The following is a 23,983-nucleotide window of genomic DNA, read 5'->3' on the forward strand; positions in this document are numbered from 1 at the left end:
TTAATTACTTTGAATTTGGTAATCATTTAATAATGTATATCTGTATCAAATCATCACATTGCACACTTTAAATATATAATTATATTTGTCCATTATTCCTCCATAAAAAGAAAAAAGTTGGATATGTCAAAAACCATTGTGAGAGATTAGAAAGGCAATTTATAATGTTAAAGAAGGCTGTTAACAGTGAAGCTATACTGGCTTGGAATATTATACACTAATAACAAAGTCAGTATTATAGAACTAAAGAAGGAAGAAAAGGAATATTAGAAAACCTTTAGTGTGAAGAAGCAATTCGTTTTGTCAGCCCAGAAAGTTCAGTGGATAAATAATACCAATGAAAACAACAATCAAAAGTAAAGACAGGGAGCTAAGAAACATAATGAATATGCTAGGTCTCAATGAAATATCTTCAACTCCACATGTGAAAATATACTCCTTACATATTCATAAAATGATAAACATGACCAGAAACTCCACTACAACAAACCCCCACAAAACTCCATAAATCTCAAAATATGTTATCCAGATACTATTATCTGAGTAAAGAAAAGGAAAACTGGACATTTTTAATATCAAAATTAGAAAACTGAAATATCCTACCAAATCAAAATTAATAAATTCTTCCTTAAGCAATTTTCTAGTAAAGAAGCAAATCAAACCAAAATGTTATAAAATCTAGAAAATGTTGAAATTAGGACATTCTATATTGAAACCTATGGAATACAGCTAAAGCTGTATTAAAAAAACCTCATAGCTATAAATTTTATATCAATAAAAAGAAATAATTAAAACAAATAAACAGTTTGATTCAAAACGTTAAAAGACAAAGCACAAATTAAGCCAAAGGAAAAAATAGGGAATAATTATTAATGATAAAAGCAGAAATTATTTATAAACCTAAAAAAAGAATAAAAACTAAAAGCTAGTTTTCCAAAGTAACCATATTGTGAACAAACTACTAGCCAATCTAGTCATGAAAAAAAGAATATAGAATACATACAATTTTAGGGGCGCCTGGGTGGCACAGCGGTTAAGCGTCTGCCTTCGGCTCAGGGCGTGATCCCAGCATTACGGGATCGAGCCCCACATCAGGCTCCTCTGCTGTGAGCCTGCTTCTTCCTCTCCCACTCCCCCTGCTTGTGTTCCCTCTCTCACTGGCTGTCTCTATCTTTGTCAAATAAATAAATAAAATCTTAAAAAAAAAAAAAAGAATACATACAATTTTAAATATGGAATAAAAAACAAAAAGTGAGAAAATTCGAAAAACCACAAAAATTCTTTATTAAAAACATAGATTAAACACCCGGATCAAGGGGTGCCTAAGTGGCTTAGTCGGTTAAGCCTTTGGGTCAGGTCATGATCCTTGGGTCCTGGGATCCAGCCCTGCATTGGGTTCCCAGTGAGGAGTCTGCTTTCCCCTCTACCCTGCCCCTCCACCCTGCTCGTGCTCCCTCTCTTTCTCTCAAATAAATAAAATCTTAAAAAAAATAAATAAATATAAAACTTGGATCAAATGAAAAAAAATTTCTAGAAAAATGGAAACTGTATTTGCAATAAAAACCTAAACATGGCAATTCCTGCACAAGAAATAATGTTTGTAAAATGAAATCTCACCTCAAAAGTGGTGGGCCTGGGTGGTTTTACATGAGAAACAAAATCCTTAACTAGTAAATCATTTCAAAGCCATGTAAATTCGTCTATAGACCTTAGACTAAAAAATATATATATATACTATTTTTTTTAAAGGTAGCATAACACAGGTACCCAAACCTGTCAAGCACTGCATAAAACTACTACAGATCTAAATCATTTATATATTACTCTGAGACATCAATTATAAAATAATTTGCAAACAGAATTTGGCAGATAATTGCAGAAATAATATATCATTTTCAAGAGATTTTTACTCCAGATATAAGGATTGTCCAAAATTAAATAAGCTATTAATATAGCTTACCATATCAATAAGCCTAAGGAGAAATGTCATAATATCTATTGATATTCACTAAATATAAAAATACTCAACATATAGGAATTTATAGATGCTTTCTTAACATGACAAAATATATTTATCTCAGCTCAAAAATCTTAATGAAAATTACTAAAAATTTTCCCCAGCAAAATATGGGGCAAGATACAGGTGTCCTCTATCACAGTATTTAAAATGATACTTAAGTTATTGGCTAAAATAGTTTGATACAAAAAAAGAAACTAAAGATAAAATTTGGACATAAGGCTGCCTTACTATTTCCAGATGATATGATCACATATCTGTAATCAACAAAAATTATTATATAAGAAAATAACAGAGTCCAGGATAAAATATTAATATGCATACATGATTAGGTTTCAAATTAAATAGTTTGAACCATATTGAAGGATTATTTTGTTGGTCAGAATACATAAAGAATCGGCAATTCAATTCACCAGCAACCAGCAAAAAGATATAAAATTTTAATAGAAAAAAATAACCGATTTATAAGAGGAAAGAAAAGTTTCTACAAATAAGCTTAACAAGAAATGAATAAGGTCTTTGATGAGAAACTTTAAAACACTCATGAAGCAAGAAGACTCAATTTATAATGTAAGGTGATGTCAATAAAAAATGATTTTTTGAACCAAACAGGTTATTCTAGAGATCATATGGAAAACAGAGTAGCCAAGAAACATTTCTGAAGAAAGGACAATGATGTAACTAGCTCCCTACTATTAAAATACACTATAAAACTTCCATAATTGATACAAGATAGTATATTAGTAGACAGACTACTGGTATAGAACATCACATATAAAGATATATAGAGAGATATATAGATACACACACATACACACATACACGTATACACATACACATGTAATGTGTGTTTGGATCTCAAATTAGGAAGAGAAAAAATAGCCCATTCTAATACAAGACTTTGGGAAAACTGGGTAACCGTCAATACAAAAATATATTTGGAACTGTATGTCGTATCACACATTAGAAAAAATCCAAAATGAATCAAATATTGAAATGACAAATTTTAACAATGGCATGCAGTGCAGCTGGGAAATGAATGACCCTAATTTTCTCTTGCAAAACCAGAATGACCTTCTAATTACAATATCTAATTTCCCAATTCTTGATCCACTGGACATATTCAAAATTTTGCAGCTGTTCGTTTCCACTTGAAACTCTTCCATCTTTGGCTCCAGTTATCAGGGTTCAATGCAGACTTAGACCAGACAGACAGTTACTTGCTCAGGATGCCAATACATAAAGAACTCTAAAATGTCATTGAATATGTGAAGAAAAATTAATTTCTAAGACTACTCTTAGGTATAGGATTAATTAAACTGCCTGAATCTGAGAAAAACTCTGCTCTGACTCACCCGGCCATGACAATGTTCTATGGAAGTGGGTTTTATTAACTCTAAGTCTTTTGTTTTACTAAGGTTTATGCAAACTGAAGCACTGTCTTTTTCCAACATTCCAACATACCCCCCATGAAAATGTTTAGCCTCTTTGAATAAATAAGGAACAGCCCCTTATAGTCAAGTTAGAATGGACACCCAACTGTTGGCTTGTCTGGGGATTCCCATGTTTTTGTATATGTAGATACTAAATCTTGATTTCTCTGGTCTTTTAAAATCTTCCCTAGTGTCCTTCATGTTTGTTAAATAGCATTGTCTTTCTCTGTTTGGTCCTCCTCTTCAGAGATCATCTACTTTCACAATGGAAAATCAAAAATATATATGGACGACTCCAAAACCTATAAAATTTTATCTTTAGAAAACTTTTGGCTCTAAACCATTATTACCGATTTTCTATTAAATAGTTGTCTCAAGTCAGAGACAACTCCATGAAGGCAGCCTAATGTATTAGTTAAGAGCATTAGAGCTAGACTGCCTGGGTTCAAATCCAAAGTCAGTTAATTACTAGGTATGCAAACTTGCCCAATTTGTTTGGTTTCACTGTGGTTCAGTTTCCCTATTGAAGTAATACCAGTACCTACTTCATGATTTTTAGATAATTAATGAATATTTGTAAACCATGCTGAACATATTATAGTACAGGGTAAGAGTTAAATAAGTGTTAAATGAATATATATAATAAAAAATAAGGAAAATTTACAGTGCAGATATTCCCAACAGGACTTCTAAGTTAGAGGTCTGTCACCCAGGACTCTGATAGTCTATCAGCATTTTCCAGGAGAATAAGGCAGTTGACAGTAAAAGAAACAATATTGTTCTTTCAAGTCAAATAAAACAAAGAGACTCTTGTCCCTTTACTCTATATCTCTTCCCAGAGCAGCTAGAAAACATAAAAGCATCAGACAGAAGTTAGGGATATGTCCCAGAGAGACATACGATGACCTCCCATTTGACTCCTGGTGATAGTGAGGAAATGAGAGAGCAGATCACACTTCAAGTTCCTAGGCCCCAAACCAGGCTTGTCTTATGATGTGGAAAGGATATGAGATTGGAGTTGCAAACTAGACTTTTTAATAAAGTAGACAGATGTTATGGAATCTGCCCAAGTCGTCATTAAGAGATCTGCTACCCAGCAGGGAAGGAAAATTGACATTGCACAGTTGGGGGCATTGATTAGAGAAAATAAATCCTTTTCAAGTGTGTACTCCATAAAGCTCAGACTCTCTAATAAACCTGTTATTACTATATACGGCTATAAAGAAGCTTTGACATATGAGGGGCATGCTGTAGCACTCAAATTGCTCTGCTCAGAAAAACTTCAGCAAAATTTAAAGCATTTTCATCAAGTGAAAAAGAAAAATCAGTAAGATTTGGTAGAAACCAGGAGCCATTCAAAATACCTTATACTGATTTTATTACCACAATGATAAAAGTCAATGTAATGACTTTTTGCCCAATATAAATAATTTCATGAAACTCAGGAATTTTCATAGACAGAAAGGTCTTTCTTTATAGACATACATATACATATAGATGCAAAATTTGGAAAATTAAGTCATATTTAGCAAAATAAAAATTATATCCTCATTTTATATGAATTAGATTACATAAGGAGGGTAGAAATTAAAGTGATAAACAAGGTAGACAATAGAATGGGCAATCACCTACACAGTGCTGTTTGAAGAATACCAAAAACCTCTTGGATGCAGAATTATATTTGCCCATTCCATTTATTGACTAACTGATTTTCTCATCCTTCCATATAGCTATTAAAACCACGCTGGAATTACAATAATAAAGCTGGGGTCGGGGGGCATTATTTCACTTTTTTCATTTCAAAAAGATAAAAAAATTAAATCAGCTTCCTAATGTATAAAACACTCAGAACTCTAACAAACACCTAGCAATCATTATGTATATATAAGCTTTGAGTTATTATTATTAATCCCTGAGATGGGACAAGTTTACACATTCCCATCAAAATCCACTAGTTTAATAATTTTGATAACTGATAAAAAATTGTTGTGATAAAAAATTAGAAACTCTCAATTTTAGGTTAGTGAAAGGGTAAAGAACACTAAAACGACAGGTAAGACAATATGAGGATAGTAACAAGTAGATCACAAATGATTATTTGCAAAGAGTTAAGTATTTGGGGGAATCACAGCCAAAAGGAAAGGAAGACTCAAATCCTTCCCCACTTAAAATTTTTTACCAAAACAGTTTTGCTTTTAAACTTAACTTTCATGAAAACACCAAGACACAGAAACAACATGGAAAAATGGATGACGCAAGGAGAATGCCTTGTGATCATAGAAAGCGATTGGAAAGGAGCAAGTCAGCAAACACTAAGGATTGCAGGCCACCACTCAAAGCTAAGAAAAGGCAAAGGATCCTCCCCTGGAATCTTCAGAGAAAGCAAGGCCTCGCTGACACCTTGATTTTGGACTTGAAGCCTGCAGAAATGTGTTACAACAAATTTCTGTTGTTCTAGCCACCAAGTTTATGGTACTTTATTAAGACAACCCAAGGAACCTAATAACAGATTTTGGTTATAGGAATCCACCAATCATATGAAAGTCTCTAAATATGATGATGAGGGATCTCTACTTTGTGTTAGTTTCTTTATTGCCTTTCTCATGTCCCCATACAATTCTAAATCTGAATCCATAAATACCATAGGGACGTGTACTGGAAACACGAAATTCTCCAAATTAGCTTCAGCTGGTTCCTTCAGGCATTTCAGGCATTCTCTGTATTTTCAGAATCTCTACATATGTCAGCATCTCAACTGTTCCAAATCCCATCCCACTTCTTTTTCCTTCTCCTTCCTGTTCTTCTATCTCTGTCTTTATCTCCACCTTTTTCATTATAGCCTCTTCTTCCTCATTTTGTCAAATTTTAAGTTTGAAATACTGCCCAGAAAACTCTTCAAGGCACTTGCTCTCACAGCTACTTACGTTTCTAGCAAGTTTATCCAGCTAGCAGGGTCCCAGGCTCCATTCCTTATCCTGTTCCACAGAAAACTTTCACACCAGTTTGCCCAGGTCCATCTGGAAAGAAGTCAACAAAAGATGATGAACATCATGCGTTCTTATAGCTATGTGATCCTCAAATTGTGGTCCTTAGATTGGCAAAATCAACAATATTTGAGGACTAATTAGGTACACAAATTTCCAAACCACACCCTAGGACCTACCAAAGGAGGGACTCTGGGGTTCAGGCCCTGCCATTTTTGTTTTAATAAGCTGTCAGGTGATTCTGATACAATCTAAAGTTTAAGAATTACTGCTATGGATGATGCTCAACGAAGTTAACTCTCTCATGTGAGAGAGCGAGTTAGTAGCTAGGGCAGAGGGGTGAGCCAGAAGCAGATCAACACAGTTAATTAAGAGATAAACCATGAAAAAACTAAAGCTGTGTACTGTCAGTCCTTTCCTGGTGTTTAAGTAGCTCAAAGGTGGAAGAATAAATTGTACTTTAATCAGAATAAGTAAAAAGGATCATTATCAAGTAGTTATGATAAAAAGATATGAATTTTAATTTACGGTTTAGTCATTTATTTATTCAGCATTTATTGAAACTTTGAAGACAATGAAAATACTACAGTCAACAAGACAGAGACTGTGCTTGATAGAGTTAAATTCTAATAGAAGTAAGGGAGGAAGGAATCTCCTCCCACCTCTTTAGGTCTCCAGCTGAGCCTAAGTTAAACTGACCTAAGACAGAGAAACAGGAGAAAAAGCATACAAGTTTTAGTAAATTTTTACATATACATGTGAGCCTTCACATGAGCATAAAGACTTAAAGAATGACTCAAGCAGAAAGCTTTTATATCGTAGACAAATAATAAATTGGTGAAGAATGGACAAGACAAAGGAGCTACGTTAGAGGCAGTGAATTGTTGAGAATTAAATAGGCAGGTAAGGGTTAACTTCACACAGTTGGTTTGTACAGATTTTTCAGCCTTGATTTCCCATCCCTGATGATAACAATGTCTTCCCTCCTTATGGTATTATCTTCTGCTTTCGGGAAGAAAAAGGCAGGTTGTACGGCCCTTCTTGCACCTGCTTTTTCTCAAGTGACTATAACTCAAAATAATATGTCAAAATGTCATTCTAGGGTGACATGCTCTGAATGCCTTCACAGAGAAGACAGACAATAAAAACTAAATATTGTATAATTCTAGGTAGTGGTAAGAGTTATTAAGAAAAGAAAGTCTGGGGGCGCCTGGGTGGCACAGCGGTTAAGTGTCTGCCTTTGGCTCAGGGCATGATCCCGGCATTATGGGATCGAGCCCCACATCAGGCTCCTCTGCTATGAGCCTGCTTCTTCCTCTCCCACTCCTCCTGCTTGTGTTCCCTCTCTCACTGGCTGTCTCTATCTCTGTCGAATAAATAAATAAAATCTTTAAAAAAAAAAAAAAGAAAGTCTGTGTAAGGAGTTAAGTAATGAGTGGGGCTGGAGAATGAGATGAGCAGGAAAAGGGAATATTTATTTTAAAAGATTTTATTTATTTATTTGAGAGGGGGAGGGATTGAGAGAATGAGTGAGAGGAGGGGCAGAGAAAGAAGAAGACTCCCTGAGGAGCAGGAAGCCCGATGTGGGACTCGATCCCAGGACCCTGGGATCATGACCTGAGCTGGTTCCTTCAGGCATTTCAGGCATTCTCTGTATTTTCAGAATCTCTACATATGTCAGCATCTCAACTGTTCCAAATCCCATCCCACTTCTTTTTCCTTCTCCTTCCTGTTCTTCTATCTCTGTCTTTATCTCCACCTTTTTCATTATAGCCTCTTCTTCCTCATTTTGTCAAATTTTAAGTTAAGCAGACGCTTAACTGACTGAGCCACCCAGGCGCCCAGGAAAGGGGAATATTTAAGCAGAGAAATGAATGAAATTTAGGAAGAAGTCTTTAATTTGAAGATAACATTCTAGCAGAGAGAACATATAAATGCAAATTCTCCGGGGTGGACAAAGCTTGAACATTTCATAGAACAGCAAAAAGGCCAGAGTGGCTGCAGCACAGTTAGCAAAAAAAAAAAAAAAAAAAAAAAGTAGGAAATAAAACACAAACAATGGCCAAATTATGTAGGGCCTTGAGGACATCTCCAGGAGGTTGGATTTTATTCTAAATTTTATATGCGCTCATTGGAAGTTTTTTCAGTGTGGGGATTGACACGATTTGCTCAGGTGCTGTGTGAAGAGGCTAAATGTGGGGCAAGAGTAGACAAGGTAAGACCATTTAGGAGTCTAGGGAAGAGGTCAAAACAAGAGTAGGTGGTAATCTGGGTGAGAGTGACAGCAGAGATAAAAAGGAATGTCAGATTATAGATGTGATTTAAAGGTACAACTAACAATTAATGGATGGAATAGATGTGAAGTATGATAGAATAAGGACACAAGAATGACTTTTAGGTTGAGTGTCTGAAAAGCTGAATCCTTGATAATGCCTTTTATTGAAATGGGGATCAGTGTGGCACCAGTGGGCTTGGAAGGGGACATTGAGGTCAATTTTGTCATGTTAATCTTTCTATCCAAGTTTGAGTAGAGAGTTGGATATATCATGCTGTGGTGGAGAGGAAAGGCAAGCCTGGTGAAAAAAACCGGGGGGAATTAATGATTTAAGAGAGAGAATAATAGTTCCGAAGACAATACAATCCATAGGGGTGAGCGCAGGAATGTGTTTGCAGGTAAGGAGGCAGGTAAGGGGGCAAATACAGAACTTTCTTGGTGTGACGTGAAATGTCCATCTAAAAACTTAATGGCAGGATTTTTGGGTAAACATCCATTAAAACGTGTTGACAGTTTAAAACAAACTCTGTTCACAGATGTGTTTCTGGCTAATTTGGTAAATAGGACCCCAAAGTTTCATTCTATGATCACCTCTCAGTGAACTACAAAAATTCACAGATTTTCTACCAATTAATCAGGGTTGATTACATTTAAATACAAAGACAAAATAAGGAAGGAAAACTGTCTCAAAGGAAAAATAGAAGTCAAATTTTAGATGTGTTTTTCTTATGTAGAAAAGGGCTAAAAGAATATTTATAGCAAATACACTATTATTCATAACAAAGAGCAATATAAAAACAGATTCACAGCCAAATCTTAATGATTTATTTAATGTATTACACATTGTCAAGAGAGTTTGATAAATGTGTTCTATTGCCCATTAATTTGGTATGCAGAAACAAATAAAATGATTTGATATATTTTCTTAAAATGTTTCTATATATTTTCTTGGCCAAGATATTAAAATAACTTGTAACTCTAAATATTTCTCCTATTATATCCTAAAGCGACAGAATCTATTTTTGTAAACTTGTTAATATGTACATATTAAACAACTCTAATATTTGTATTCCAGAAAATAAGTTAATGAATACTTCTCCTAAATGTTATTCGAAGATTATAATTTTAAATAGCTGACGTCTGCATCTTAGAAAAATTTTATTATTAAGCATAAAGAAAAACCCAGAAGAAATGAAATTATAGTTGAATAAGAAAGCAAAAAAATTATAGTAAAATAGTGAGAAGTTGGCTTTTACCAACAGGATTATAAGTCAGTTTTTTAAAAAAATGTAAAGGAAACAATTCTTTTGTAAACACTATACTTCGGTTACAAATTCACACTAGTAATTTTATAGCAAATGTGTAACATGTGTACCACCATGAAGACAGGGCATGCTGTAATCAGACTGCTTTGTGAATTTACTATAACAAAATGATTAGATACTGGATGTAATCATGCCACGTCTGGGATTGGGCATTCTAACAACTGTAGCCCAGCTGCCAGCCTTGCCACAGTGGTAGAAACTTACCGGTCCTTTGTAATACACATGTCTGGAGCTATTCTTTTGATTATTTTCAAGAGCGAGAGAGAGAGAGAATTACACATATTGTCTACATGTGGAGAGGTGGCATGACTCATTTATGATTGGAGCTTTTTCTTACGTATCTTACTACCCAATGATAGCCATATGAGTGATCACTACCATGAACTGAGGAACTGAGTATCTGGATAGTTTTCATGATGATACTAATAAATTATTCTAATGAATTCTGATGAGAATGAACTAACACGATAATCTCAAAGATTTCAAATTATGTTGTGCTAGAATATCAAGTAGCTTGTCACAGCCTTCGCTAGCTGCCTTTCCAAGTTCTAAAGTGATATACTGTACTATAAATGATATGATAAAAAAGTTGATTTTCTTGCCAAATAATATCCCCTCAAATACAACAATTGAATGTATCAAATATCTATAGAAGAATTAATTCTTCTGTGGTCAGATTTGGAAATGCCCCTGTTCTCAATCTCACTAAAATCCAAAACTAGAGGTTGCATCATATTTTCTTTTTGACAACTAACTTCTAGAATGATGATGCCATTAACAGAAAAATTTACAGAATACTGCAAAGGAGAACTGATTGGAAGCAAATATTAAGATTCTGTTCTGAGACTTTAGAACTTGAAATGACATATTTTGCAGATAAAGATTGTGGTGATAATTTATAATTATTTTATTGGTGTGCCTGAAATAGAGTAAATAATGCTAGCTGCTGTAATAACAAATCTGAAAATCTTAGTAGCAACATAGAATAAATGCATTCCTTGCTCCAAAATATTCCTGTTGGCAAGCACTTTACGTGATTATTTCAAGGAGCAGGCTCTTTACATCTTGTTGCTCAGACCTCATCCAGTATCTCCATTCATTTACTGAACAAAGATTAGCAGTGCCAAGTACTGTGTATAGAAGATTTTTGGAAGCTGAGCCTTTGAAGTGACATTCATTAAGCACCTTGTCCAGATTCCATGTAAAACTCTAAGGAGGCTGGAAAATACAATCTACTTGTGTGCCTTAGAGTTAAAGGTAAATACACAGGTTCTATGTCACATTTCCCTCATTGAGAGATGAGGAATTGTGATGTGAACCTGGGCAGCAGCATAGAAATAGCCACAAAAACTCGATGGTGTGGGTGTATATGAAAAAGTCAAAGTTTAAAATTACATCTTAAAATGCTGCGGTACCTATGGAGAAAGAGTAGTGTAATTTTTTTCAAGCATACCAATATTAAATTAATCTTTGTAAATATGATTCCCACTAAGTATTTTTGCCAAGAGGATGAATGAGATCAATACACTGAACTGGTTGAAAAGGTCAAGTTCTCTAGTTTTAGCCATCATTTAATTCAACTGCTAAGAAAATCATACAGTATTTTGTTTTTGTTATTGTTTTTTTTGGAAATTATATTTATTTCTAGTTTGGGTCTCTATGGAGATATAGCCCCATGTTATACCAGCATAAAGGGACTATTCGTTTTAAATTCTACTTTCCACAATATTAAATATCTCTTTTATACTTTCTTCATAGACAATGTTTTAGTACTTTGTTGGATTAAATCAAAACTATGTAAATTAAAAGACTAGCCATATTGTTTGGCAAGGTGCACAAACAGGAACCATAAATAGATATATTCAGTATCTCAAGTTAAATATCACACAAAAGCAGCTGCTTGCAGGTAATGTTGTACAATACTCTACATATTTCATGCTGCATATTGTTAACTGGGATTTATAGTTGAGATTCATACATTTAAATGTGCCTCAAAATCTTTTATTTTTAAATCATTTTTTCGGCAAATGAGCATTTTTTTTTTAAATTGGCACATTCTAATATCCTCAATGTTCATTTCAATTATAGACCTGTTACTCTGACAGATATTTCCAAGGGAAATGTTTGTTTCAATATTAGCAGAGAAACATCTGCTATTGAAAGGAGAGATTGGCCATTTTATTTCTCCAAATCTTACACAGGCCAGTGGCTCATTACCAAAACCATGTGCCATCCATCTTGGACAAAATTATTTATATTATTAGGAATGGCAACAATTTCCTCAACATTTCCTGGAATTCCAGTTGTATTCTGCTGAGATGCGTGAAAATATTTTTGCAATTCTACAATTTTTTATTTGCCTATATCCATACAACCCAAAACTAATAAAGCTGAGATAGACTTATTACTCAGTTAAAAATTATTATAAATAGAGTAATGGAAAAAATACCTACAATTTAAAAGGCAATCAAACTTTTAACTTATCCAACTGAAAATAACTTCAGATGGAAGACATTTTTCTCATTGTAAATTAAAGGTTACAAATACATCTGGTGTTTTCTTGAGTTCGGTGGTTGTCCAGAGGTTTTACCTGATTTTTATCTTTTAAAGAGTTTTAAGTAAAATCACACTGCCTAATCCATTTCATACATCTTCCTATCACTACTTTTTAGGAGAAAATCAAACTCTGTGAGCTCTTCTTTAGTGAATGCCTTACAAGTAATGAGCATTTTTTAAATAAATAAAACCTAATGTTCCAATGTAAAGACTCTTAAATATGACTGTTAAATCTCTAATGAACTGTGACATAATATTAAAGAGGAAAAGTCTAAATTTATCATTGTTTCCAGCAACAGGATATCTGAATATAACAGAAATAATAGCTTTATTGATTTGAGTCCATGTGTTTTTGTCCAAGCCAAATAAAAATTAATAGCATCATTTTTCAAAGTAAAAAGTATTTTTTCAAGCAAATATAATGATTATATCTCTTTAAACAATGTTTGTTTGTTTGTTTCCCCTCAAATTTAGGACTAGTGCTCAAGAAACTGAGAGGATGAAACATGTATGGAACTTTAAGAGATTAACAATTGGTTCGAGGACTTCCAGTGGTTCATAGAAATGGCAATGGCTACTTTTGCACAGGTGAAGTGATAATTAGAATTTGTTCTCAAGTTTATTTTCTTAAACTCAAATCCCAAAGCAAGAGCTCTCTAGCTGTCTGACATGGACAAATGACTTAACCTCTCTATTTTTCACCTGTCTTATGTGTAAAACAATGTAATACCTAATTCATAGGACTGGCAAGTACTAATTTTATAAAGTTCTTAGAACAGTACCTGCTCCATAGAAAGCTATTACTGTTATGACACTATTAGCAAGTAAGAGAAAAAGAGACTATAGGAAAGCACAAAAGAAATATATAACGTGGTGTCATCCTTCTGTTTTATACAAATGGGATTAAGCTATGGAACACTTTTATTTATTTACCCATTTAATATTTTAAGTAATAGTCGGTGTCAGGATCTTTATGGAGGGCTATGATTCTAGTAGTTGACAAGGCAAAAGTGGCCTATCCCTTAGAGAATTCCACAATTAGAGAGTATTATACAACTGTATGCAATTAAGAGTTACAACTGCCTTGAAGGAACCACTAAGTGATATAAGCCTTTAGAATTTAAAATAATCATAATAACTATTAATTTAACAGTTACTTTATATTTGGTATCTTTATCTTCATAACAAACCACAGGGTATATATTTAACTCATATTATACATAAAGATCTTGAGATTACATAGAATTGAATAACTTCTGTGAATTCACACAACTAGTAGAACAACAGGGATAGAATACACATTTCTACCTTTATTCACTCTACTATTACAAAGCAGAGTTCCCTTTTTGGAAATCCCTAGATTCTGTATTTTGTACATTAAAAAAAAATTCCTGGGTGCTTTCTTCCTTCTCAGGGAACTAGTCCTGATTTTTACCCCAAATCAAAAAGAGATTCTTCAACCAAGCCATTGGTTCTCAAACCTGCCTACACCCTTAAAATACATTGATTACTCAGTCCTACCACCAGAAATTCTGATTTAATTAGTCTGAAATATTGTCTGGATACTGGAATTTTTTAAAGCTCCCCATGTGCATTAATGTATTGTGAAGGTTTAGAATGAATAAACTAAGATAAATAATTGACTGGGTAGTGCTTAAACCAGGGGTCAGAGAGTTGTTGAAGTCCAAGAGAATTTAGCAACATGGGAAGACCCTGAATTCACCTCTTTAACAAACACACCAGATCCATACCTATTTATAGAGCAATAGCTCCTGAAGAAGAATGAAGACTGACTGAACAGCTACACAACAAAAGACAGAGAGAACACACAGAGAATGAGAAAAGAGACAGAGACACAGTAATGAAGGGAATCCCCACCACTGATGCTGTGAACTGCAGTGGAAAAAGATAGTACTAAAAGACCATGAGCATATTTGTCTGCCCTGGGGCACAGGAAAAACAGACAAACAAACTTTGGTTTAAAAGCACAACTAGCATCTAAAAAATCCAGTCCTAGAAGGCCACAAATGGCAGGGGAGTTGCTGGAACTCTTTCCAGATCAGAGGGGCTGGCAAGCACCATGGTTTATGTTCCTCATTCACCTTGATAGTGCAGATGGGAGCAAGGTCCAGGTGCCACAGCTGGCCAACCATCTCAGTGAGCCCTGGACCCTTAGCCCATACTAGCCCTGGACACCCTGGGACACAGAGGGGGGAAAAAGTCAGTTTAAAAGAATAACTAGAATATAGAGGATCTAGACTTAGAAACCTAACAAATGGTGGGGTAGCTGCTGGAATACTCTCTGAGTCAGATGGGCAAGCAAAGATCCATAGTTTACATTTTCCCTCCACCTTGATAGCATGTAGGGGAGCAGGGTCCAGGTACCCTAACTGGGCTACTGCCTCAGTGAGCACTACGCCCCTGGTCCATACCAGTCCTGGCCATCCCACCAAGGTAGCCCCAGGGCAGTGAACACTGGAACACCTCTGATCAATGCTCACTACAGCTCTAGCAATTGCACCAGAGTGACTATGTGCAGAGAACCTCAGAACATTCTAGCCCTGCACCATTTTAGCTCCAAATGGCTTGTGAGGGCACCCCCAGCGCAGAGTGCTCCAGAACCTCCTAGTGTATTCCTGCTTTAGCTCCAGCTGCCCTGGCAAGGTGCCCCTGTGTGGAGTACCACAGGAACTCCTGGCCTGTTGTGCTTCTGCTTTAGTGACCCAACCAATGCATCCCCTGCACTGAGCACCTTGATACATACTGGCCTGCAGCAGCTTCAGCTATCCTGCCAGTGTGTAGAGAGCCCTGGGACTAACCCAGACCATGCCCACTTCAGCTACAGTTGTACTGCCAAGGTGCCCCCTCCACAGAGCACCCTGGGACTCCCCGGCCTGCATTCTGCCTTGGCTCCAGCTACCCCACCAAGGCGTCTTCTGTATGGAGAGCCCCAGGATATGCTTGGACCTACTTCAGCTTCAATTATCCTGCCAAGGTGCCCTTCACATGGAGAGCCCCAGGACCACCCTGGCCCATAATCACTTTAGCTCCAGCCATCCCACCAGGGCAGCCTATCACAGAGTGCCTTGGAATCCTCAGACAACATCAGCCACAGCTCCAGCCAGCTAGCCAAAGTCACCAGGCACATACAGCCTACAAAGGGAATGACCATTGCTTCAAATTTAGGAGAAGTAGCTGTTCCACCTAATTCATAGAAACAAACACAAAATCAAGCAAAATGGACAGAGGAATATGTTCCACACGGAAAAGCAATATGAAATCTCAAAGAACTAAATGAAATGGAGATAAGAAATACGCCTGATAAAGAGTTTAAAGTGATGATTATAAAGATGCTCACCGGACTAGAGAAGAGAGTGGAAGAACTCAGTGAGAATTTCAACAATAAGGTTAAAAAATATGAAAAAGAGCCAATCAGAGTTGAAGATAACAATAACTGAAATGAAAAATACACTAGAGGGGACCAACAGTAGACTAGCAGATACTGAATAATGGCTCAGTGATTTGGAAACAGGGTAATAGCACCGGAGCTGAAAAGTAAAAAGAAAAAAAGCATCAAATGAGCAAATTTCACATTACAGGGACTCCAGAAAGGGAAGAAAGAGAGAAAGGGGCAGAAAAGTTATTTGAAGAAATAATAGCTGAAAACTTTCCTAACCTGGGGAAGAAAACAGACATCCAGGTTCAGGAAGCACAGAGAATTCCAAACAAGACAAAAGCAAGAAGATCCGCCCAAGACACAAAATAATTAAAATGGTATAGGTTAAAGAGAGAATTTTAAAAGCAGCAAGTGAGAAGCAAAAGATTAGTTGCAAGGGAAACCCCATAAGACTATCAAATGATTTTTGAGGAGAAACTTTGCAGGCCACAAAGGAGTGGCACGATTATAATCAAAGAGTTGAAAGGAAAGCAAAAACAAAAACAAAAACCAAAAAAACCCTACAATCAAGAATACTCTACCTGGCGAGGTTATCATTCACAATAAGAGAGATAAAAAGTTTCCCAGACAGGGGCAGGTGGGTGGCTCAGTTGGCTAAGCATCTGCCTTTGGCTCAGGTCATGATACCAGGATCCTGGGATCGAGAGAGTCCTGTACTGGGCTTCCTGCTCAGTGGGGAGTCTGCTTCTTCCTCTCCCTCTGGCCCTCCCCCCCACAATCATGCTCTATCTCTCTCTCTCTAATAAATAAATAAAATCTTTAAAAAAAAAAAAAAGTTTCCCAAACAAAAATTAAAGGAGTTTATCACTAGTAAACCTGCTTTACCACAAATGCCAATGAGACTTCAAGTGGGGAAAAAAAAGGACCATAATTAGAAGTAATAAAATTATGAATACAAATATGTAAACTATGACAACATATACGTAAAACATGGAGGGGGGAGTTAAAAAGAAATTCTTATAAAATATGTTTGACTTAAGTGACCGTATATAGACTTAGTACAGACTGCTTTATACTTAGGTATACTTAGGATGTTATTTATGAACATCATTGTAACCACTAACTGAAAACCTATAATAAATACACTAAAAATAAAGAGAAAGAAGGACAAGCATGCAGAAAGACATCAATTACAGAGAAGAGGCTGGGAAGGTGGTAAAGTAGGAGGACACTGAGCTCACCTCGTCCCGTGGATACAATTAGATAATACTCACATCAGTGTAAATAACCCAGAAAATGACCCAAAGACCAGAAGAAAAAACTCCACATGTAAAAGGAGAGAAATGACCATATCAAAAAGGGTACGAAGGGTGGGATATGGTTGGGAGCTAGACAGATATGCAGGGCTGTCCACGGTAAGGAGGGGGCAGCTGGTGCAGAGAGGGGGCAGAAACAGACTCTCACACTGAGGAGCCTGCACAGAGAAGACTAATCCCCATAACATTTGGCTTTGAAAACCAGAGAGGCCAAATTTTATGAGTTCTTACAACCAGTGGGACTTAAAACATGGAATTAAAAAAAAAAAAAAAAATCAGCCAGCTTAGCTCTGGGAGAGCCAGAGGAACAAGAGGAAACTGAATCCCCACCTCTAAAGAGACAGCACAATAAACAGCCTGCAGAAATACAGCATAAAAGCAGCAGTTTGAAAATCACCTGGGGCATTTGGGAGGGAGAGTTATTTACTAATCAGAGAACATGTCCTGGAGGGACAGAGATCACTGGGGGACAAACCCCTCCAGGAACAAAGCCACCATTTCCCTCCCCCGCGCCCTCACCCCCAGGATAAACACATGACCACCTTCAGGAATCAGCATGGCACCCTACCTAACTTGCTTACACCACACACTGCCTCCCCACACGTCAGCACATCTGCCCCCTCCACCCAGGCCTGCCTCAGTCCAGCACTGTGAGTCCCCTCCCCCAGAAGACCAGTGCAATTCTTATTAACACTGTGTCTCCCAAGCCTTGTATTTTGCAGATCCACCCCCTTCAACCTGGCCAGCCTTCGTCCCAATAGTGGTGGTGGCACTCATGGCTGGATCCCATCCACAGTTGTGCCATTAACCTAGCAGTGTGGCAGAGGCCACAACCACTCCAAAGAGACTCCCGCCTTGGGAAGAGGGAAAAATAACTCTACACACCAGTCAGACTACAGGTCCAGCAGTGGACTGGGGGCAGACAGCAGGTATGACTGCAGGCCTTGCCCACCAACAAAAGCTTCTCGAAGGACAAAATAAGGAGAGCACCCTGCAGTTTGGTGCTATTTCATCTCTGGCAAACACCTTTGCTGACACAATTCAAACCCAAGGTGGACCCCAGACTGGCCCACTAACACCACAAAGACCAAACACTGACCACAATAGGCAAAAAAGAGCCACTGCAGATGACGGACTGAAAGCAAAAGCAGTTCAGCCACAATAGCAGGATGCACGCAACACATATAGCAGACACCCCTGAGATGCTTGTTTCCAGTACAAAGGGGACGGTACACTGCAGAACACAACAGAACCTCTTCTTCATAAGGCTACTACTTTCAAGAGCAGGAGACAAAACTGACTTCCCTGACACACAGAAACAGACAGTGTTTGACAAAATAAGGAGACAGAGGAATATGCAAAATGGATATAAGTAATATGCTGGATAAAGAATTTAATGTAATGATCATGAAGACACTCACTTGGGAAGTGAGGGAGGATGAGGAGGAGGGAGGACGTCAGTAAGACCCTTAACAAAGAAAAAAAAAAGAACCAATCAGAGATGAAGAACACAATAAATGAAATTAAAAATACACTAGGTGGAATAAATAGCAGGCTGGAGGAAGCAGAAGAATTAAGCAGTGACTTGGAGGACAGAGTAATGGAAAGTAATCAAGCTGAGCAGGTAAGACAAAAAAATATGCAAAATGAAAATGGACTTATGGAACTCAGCAACGTCATCAAACATAACGTTTGTATTATACAGATCCCAGAAGAAAGGAACAAAGAGAAAAGGAGGCAGAAAAATTATTTGAAGATATAATAGCTAAAAACTTCCTGAATCTGGGCAAGAAAACAGAAATCCAGATCCAGGATACACAGGGAGCCCCAAACAAAATTGACCTAAGGAACTCCACACCAAGACACATAATAATTAAAAAGGCAAAAAGTAGTGATAAAGGGAATTTTTAAAGCAGCAAGGGAAGAGAGTTACATATAAGGGGAAACTTCATAAGGTGATCAGCAGATTTCTCAGCAGACACTTTGCAGGCCAAAATAAAGTGGCACAATATATTCAAACTGCTGAAAGGAAACAATCTGCAGCCAAGGATACTCTATCTGGTAAGGCTACCATTCAGAATAGAAGGGGAGATAAAGAGTTGCCCAGACTAACAAAAGTTAAAGGAATTCATGACCACTAAACCAGCCTTACAAGAAATATTAAAGAGGACTCTTCAATGAAAAGCAAAGACCATAAGTAAGGGTAGGAAAAGCAGGAAGCACAAAAGCGGTAAAAATAAGTGTATTTACAAAAATCAGTCAAGGGACTCACAAAATAAAAGAATGTAAGATATGATATTATATACCTAAAACATGGAGGGGAAAGAAGTAAAGAATGGGTTCAAACTTAAGTGACCACCTACTAAATCTCAATTGCTATATGCAGAAGATGTCATATACAAACCAAATGGTAACCACGAATCAAAAACCAGTAATAGATATGCAAAAAATAAAAAGAAAAGAATTCGAGTATGTCACTAAAAAAGTCAACTTATTGTGACAGAAGAGACCATGGGAAGAAAGGAACAGAGAAGAACTACAAATACAAACATAAAACAAGTAACAAAATGGGAAAAGATACACACGCATCAATAATTACTTTGACTGTAAATGGACAAAATGCCCCAATCAAAAGACATAGGGTGACGGAATGGACCAAACCCCCACCCCCCAAAAAGCAAAAAACAAAAAAAACAAACAAAACCCATCTATATGCTGCCTACGAGAGACGCATTTCATACCTAATGCATGCAGATTGAAAGAGAAGGGATAGAGAAACATTTATCATGCAAATGGATGTGGGAAGCAAGCAGGGTTAGCAATACTTATATCGGGGAAAAATAGATTTTAAAACAAAGACTGTAGGGGCGCCTGGGTAGCGCAGTCGTTAAAGCGTCTGCCTTCGGCTCAGGGCGTGATCCTGGCGTTCTGGGATCGAGTCCCACATCGGGCTCCTCTGCTGGGAGCCTGCTTCTTCCTCTCCCACTCCCCTCCTGTGTTCCCTCTCTCGCTGGCTGTCTCTATCTCTGTCAAATAAATAAATAAAATCTTTAAAAAAAAATAATAACCAATCCACAGGCATTATAGTAGGGGGAAAGTCATGGAGGGAAGAGACAATGGTCTCAACTGATTGCAGTTACCACACTGCTTTTAAAGGTTTTACCAAAAATGCAAGACCAATAAGGGACCTGTTCAAGTGAGAGATCCTAATGATTAACTTTATGATTTTCATGTCAATCCACCTCTGAATATTAGCCTTTATTATTGTCAGTAGCATCTCCATAATTTCCACAGAAGATAGTGATCTGGTTAGAACACGTGGATAAGTAACAAATATTAGTAAATGCCATTCTAAGCATTTTACAGATATGAATACATTTAAGCTTTGCATGAACCTTATTGTGTTAGTATTATCATCATCATCATATCTCTCAGATGAGGAAAGTGAGGCCCACAGAGGTCAATGGCCTTAATTTACACAGAGAGTAAGTAACAGATGTGATCTGACCACAGGCAGTCTGCTCTATACGGCACGTTAGGAATTCCTATGCAGTTCAGCTTCTTAAATTATTCTCAAAGCTAAACATAAGACATAGCCCTTTACCCTAGCTTGAAAAATCGTCAAATAATTATTTCAAATAATGATACAGGGAGTATAGATGTTGAAGATTGTGGAAAACTGCTTGCTTGGAATGAAACAGATGGATTTACAGGGTCAGTATGGGAGTCTGCCACATACTTTTGAGGCAGCTAATACAAGACATAAAGGAAATCTTTAAGGTGGGCCTCACAAGTGAAAAGGGAACAACTGAAAGAAATGCCAAGCAAAATGAAAACTGAATCAATTTCCCACCACGTATCAAAGCAAAAGCCCAAAGCAAACATGCATTTATAATGTGCCTTACAAAGATACACAGGGTCGATTAGTAAGATAAGTTCCATATTTACTATTAGGATAGGCACATAATAAACTGAAGAAATTACAGGTCCAAAGAGTACAGAGGATGAATGGAGTGTTAATGGAGTTATGTTGCAGCCGATGAGAAAACAAAATGTGAAGTGTTTTGTAGACAATTGTATCCATTCAACGTGGAATGTGTAATGGTTAACAATGTAATTTGAGAAGGTAAAAGGGGAATTGGAACTGAACTCAGGATTAATGTTACTCTCAGAGATTAAATTTAAACAGACTAATACCTATTCATCCTAATTCAGGTCTGAAGACAGGAGACAAAATGAAATGCACCAGCCCTGACACATTACATATATTCTCTCTCTCTCCCCTTTCCTCTCTCATAGAACCTATCGTAGCATTTATCATGATCTTATTTTAATTGCCTATATATTTGGCTGTCTCCTTCAGTTCATGGTGACCTCATTAATGGCAGATCTCTGTTATTTCTGTGTTCTGGTCTTGTCATTGGGAGGTGTTCAGTAAATTCTTGAATGATGAATGAACAAATGAATGGGAGGAAAGACAAAGAAATGTAATGCCTCACATCCGCTTACTGTGCTTCACAAGTTTTCATGTCCAGCACGACCCAATACAGCATTGAGCAACATCCAGGGATGTGATCATGAAACACTCCGCAAATATCATATACTATTACCCATACTTTGAACACTTGGAACACTTTTATTCTCCTATGATATTTATATCTATTCATCCACCAAATATATATATTGAGTACTACTGTATGATAGGCATCGTTTCAGTCAATAATGAAAAAGGGTTGAGAAAATGATTACTGGGTTCTATTTATAGATATATTGTTCCTTTCCAATTCCTTTTATATTAAAAACTTCTTACGGTCTACTCAATACTCTGTCACCTGTAAGACCTAGTAAATCATCTAAAACATAGCAAACCCACTTGTCAATTGCTAAAAAAAAATTTATACTAAAAAGTAAACTCTAGGGCACCTGGGTGGCTCAGTCAGTTAAGCATCTGTCTTCGGCTCAGGTCATGATCCCAGGGTCCTGAGATCTAGTCCCCCATTGCGTTCCATGCTCAGCAGGGAGTCTGTTTCTCCCTTTCCCTCTACCCCTTCACCCTGCTTGTGTTCTTTCTCTCTCAAATAAATAAAATCTTTTTTTAAAAAAAGTAAACTATATATTCAATATTCTTTCTCTCTCAAATAATTTTTTTTTAAAAAAGTAAACTATATATTCAATATTCAAATCCTATAACTTAAATTCATAGTAATTAAATTCATATATATATGAATTTATTCATATGATATATATATATATCATCACTGGCCCCACTGAAAATATATATTCAATATTCTCTCTCAAATAAAATCTTTTTTTTAAAAAACGTAAACTCTATATTCAATATTCAAATCCTATAACTTAAATTCATAGTAATTAAATTCATATATATATGAATTTATTCATATGATATAGATTATATCATCACTGGCCCCACTGAAAACTATTTATCACCTGGGGAATAGTCCCTTCCTGAGGAATTTTTACGTGTACATTGCAGCTACTCAATCAGAATCTATCTCCAGAAACCAATTCCTGAGACATTGCTGCCATAGAACACAAGGACCCATGATCTAGTGATGATGATGCAGCCAAGCACCAGATAATGTAGCTTAATTTCTGAGCAACCCCTGTGTCAACAACAGATTCCTCACTTGGTCTGTGTGATTCAGTATACATCGTTTCCTATTATTACAGAGATTTGAGATTTCCCCATCAATTTAAACTGATTCCCAGGCTATGAAACAATACCCTGATTTTACTTTTAAAATCCTTTTTTGTTTTGTTTCAATAGTTCTTTTAAATTATTTATTTAAAAAAATTACTATGGTTTGAGATGTGCACTTTTAAACATTCAATTTGCCAGCTCTGTCTCAGAGTACCTGCCATTCAAGTCCTGCTAAAGTTCCTTTTGTCTGTTATTTGAGAAATCAAAGTTGTCTTCTCTAACAGCACCAAACAGTTTTCATGTGAAAATTGTTTATTTCATTGTTTTGATTTTACTTCATCACTTTACCCAAAACCAAATAAAGTTTTTAATTTTAATTAAATTTATGATTTAGTTTGTTTCTCCTAGAAATAATACATGGAAACAACAGGGTTTAAAAGAACTATAGCTTTTAAAACTAAGTAAACATTGCTAGAAATTTAGAAGACAAAGACGTATGTACTCTGAAATGTTTTAATTTTTACCATCCCTTGTATTTTGAAGAGCATACAGTACCATGTGTAATTCTATTGAGAAAATTGTTGTCTTTGTGCAGCAAAATTCTTAGCATTAATTAACTTGTTACACATATATAGATAGAACTTTGAGTAACTATCCTTTCCCCTACAGGAAATTAAGCAAACTGAATCTAGCATAAAGATATTCCATAACACATTATCTATATCATATTGCTTAGTAATTATTCCTTCTTGAAAGAGTTGCCAAATTATTGTTATTTTTAAGAGAAATAAATGCAAAAATTTTAATATTTAACTTTGGGCAAATTGGTAGGCTTTTCAAAATTGAACAAGTCATTATCTTATGAAGGGAATTTTATAATTTTCTCTCTCATCTTACATTCCTACCCATGTTCATACATATGCAAGAATTGAGGCCTACAAATTCCATTAAAACTAAAGTGTGTCAGTTCATATCTCTTTACCTCCACTGATTTCAGTATTTTCACCTAATGAAAAGA

At 36.3% G+C, this 23,983-nt stretch overlaps 1 protein-coding gene across 3 annotated transcripts in view; it reads right to left on the reverse strand.

Annotated features, from left to right (window-relative positions):
• The window catches only part of TMTC2 (transmembrane O-mannosyltransferase targeting cadherins 2), an 835,540-nt gene that overhangs the window by 104,977 nt on the left and 706,580 nt on the right, over window positions 1-23,983 (reverse strand). For all 3 annotated transcript variants that reach the window (XR_015727148.1, XR_015727149.1, XR_015727150.1), the window contains one exon: window positions 6,375-6,467. The gene's annotated coding sequence lies outside the window, so the exon portion shown is untranslated. The remainder of the gene's footprint in view (window positions 1-6,374; window positions 6,468-23,983) is intronic.

This window comes from Ursus americanus, chromosome 17, assembly GCF_024610735.1.
Source record: "Ursus americanus isolate L20-20 chromosome 17, mUrsAme1.1.p, whole genome shotgun sequence".
Classification (NCBI taxonomy): Eukaryota; Metazoa; Chordata; class Mammalia; order Carnivora; family Ursidae; genus Ursus; species Ursus americanus.